This window comes from Triticum aestivum, chromosome 3D (assembly GCF_018294505.1).
Source record: "Triticum aestivum cultivar Chinese Spring chromosome 3D, IWGSC CS RefSeq v2.1, whole genome shotgun sequence".
NCBI lineage: Eukaryota > Viridiplantae > Streptophyta > Magnoliopsida > Poales > Poaceae > Triticum > Triticum aestivum.
This window is the reverse complement of record NC_057802.1, coordinates 532,919,189-532,921,942: the sequence shown is the minus strand read 5'-3', so window position 1 is coordinate 532,921,942 and position 2,754 is coordinate 532,919,189.

Here is a 2,754-nt window from a genome sequence, read left to right as displayed (position 1 = left end):
GATCCCGTATCCTGCGAGTAAGAGGCATGTATGTCTAGGATTATCGCTACATATATACACCTAACCATAAAAATTACCCGGTGTCATGTGACACCGGTTGGGTGCACGTAGGTCCGCCCCTCCTCGCACCCTCCTCCGTCCAGGTACAGCACGGCCGGTTTGCGAGCGGGAGAGCGGAGCGCTGGACCGTTGTGTCAAGAGCACCACAGGATCATATATCTTTTAGAAGTTGAAACACACCAAATATGAATAATATTTGCACATTCTACAACGTGGGGTCCTCTGAGTTGAATACCCTTGCCATGACTTGTGTTGATACCTGCGTCTACTTTTTGTATGGTTCACATACCATGCTCTGTCAACTCAACCTCTTTTTACAGAGAGCATAAGAGTGGATAATAGCATAAGAGTGCTTCTTATTCCCCTTTGTCTGAAATTACCATGCAAGCAAAAAGATGCCCATGAATAAACACATTACCAAAATGCGATGACAATTTGTTGGGTAAAATATAGTTGTCTAAAGTCAGCATAAAATTTTAACATCAAAAGATCTGAAAAGCTTCTATCATTCTGGTTTTCAAAACGGAAATAATCTAACATGTACATATAGAAATAAAGTCAAGAGAAGCGCATAATAACCATACACCATCGGATCAAATATATAAATACTATCCAAGTAATCTCAAAAACATAATATTTTCTGTGAAACTCTTGGATCTAGGAGATTCACATTAAAAAAATCCATTACTGTGTAAATTAATTTGAGACATGACTTCTTTTTGACGAAAATGCTGTCGGCAGAGACATGACTTCTTAGCTTCATTTATTATCTCAAAAGCAATCTTACTGAAATAAGTCAATGATAATTGGCAGTTCTATGCCTCTACTTCAGCTACCCTCTGTTTCGATCCTTCTTTTTGAATGGGAATCCTATATTTCTATCATTCTATCAGATAACAAATGATGCAAGTTAATAAAAACAATAGTGGTTATTGACGGCATCTTAGGTTGTACCTTATAAGCTGATGAAATTATAATGGGCTAGAGTAATATTGACCATCCAAGAAGCAAATATCTGCATAGATTCTGTTATAATAGTTGTCACCATGAAGTCCCCTGGATTTTATAGTTGACTGTGGTGAATGCAAATAACTACAAATATCTTTATAGCTTCCATTATATTTTGCATATGAAGACATATGGTGTTTGACACTTTCATAACACATGAAGTACTATGACTACAAAACACTTTCGTAACACAAGACTGATAGCTAACAAGTCACCGATGATCCTCGTTGATTGGCAACATGATGTGCTTCATGCTGGCTATGGACTCCTCCGGCACGTCCAAGCCCTCATCTTGCTCTGCATCATAGTTAAATTAAAAAGAATGCAAATTGTTTAGTTAAGCATATGCGGCAGTGGGAAACATAATTTGGTGCAGCTCGACAATTTGACAATCCTCCATGTTCACAGTCCTGCTTATGTCCACCACCATGCATTTGTCCTCACCCTGTCCAAGCAGACCATTCCGGGAGATTCAGAAGGAGTGAACACAACATGTCGCTTAATTGTCAGACATGTTCAGAGTTCAGGAACTGCTTCAAAAATAACTTCAGACAGGTCATTCTAAACTGGCACGCAGAAACTACAAAGGCAAGCAGTACAAATTGATCAGTTCAACTGTTCGAGGATTGCTTTTCCTTCGTAGTGAACTGCATATATATACACCTCCTCTCTTCCTTGATGTGGAGGCATGCCCGCATCCGACGACCCTCCTCGCACCCTCCTCCGTCCGGGTACAGCACGGCCGGTTTGCGAGCGGGAGAGCGGAGCGCTGGACCACTGTGTCAAGAGCACCACGACATTATATATCTTTCAGAAGTAGAAACACACCAAATATGAATAACATTTGCACATTCTACAATTTGGGGTTCTCTGAGTTGAATACCCTTGCCTTGAGTTGTGTTGATACCGGCATCTACTTTTTGTATGATTCACATACCATGCTATGTCAACTCTACCTCTTTTTATAGAGAGCATAAGAGTGGATAATGCAACTGCAAGTACAGGTGCAACTGTTTGGGGAACGTAGTAATTTCAAAAATATCCTACGCACACGCAAGATCATGGTGATGCATAGCAACGAGAGGGGAGAGTGTTGTCCACGTACCCTCGTAGACCGAAAGCGGAAGCGTTAACACAACACGGTTGATGTAGTCGTACGTCTTCACGATCCGACCGATCAAGTACCGAACGCACGACACCTCCGAGTTCAGCACACGTTCAGCTCGATGACGTCCCTTGAACTCCGATCCAGCCGAGTACTGAGGGAGACTTCCGTCAGCACGACGGCGTGGTGACGATGATGATGTTCTACCGACGCAGGGCTTCGCCTAAGCACCGCTACGATATAATCGAGGTGTAATATGGTGGAGGGGGGCACCGCACACGGCTAAGAGATCAATGATCAATTGTTGTGTCTATGGGGTGCCCCCCTGCCCCCGTATATAAAGGAGCAAGGGGGAAGGTGGCCGGCCTAGGAGGAGGGCGCGCCAAGGGGGGAGTCCTACTCCCACCGGGAGTAGGACTCCTCCTTTCCTTTGTTGGAGTAGGAAAAGGGAAGGGAGAAGGAGAAAGAAGGAAGGGGGCGCCCCCTCTCCCTAGTCCAATTCGGACTAGTCCATGGGGAGGGGTGCGGCCACCCTTTGGGGCCTTTCTCTCCTTTCCCGTATGGCCCATTAAGGCCCAATA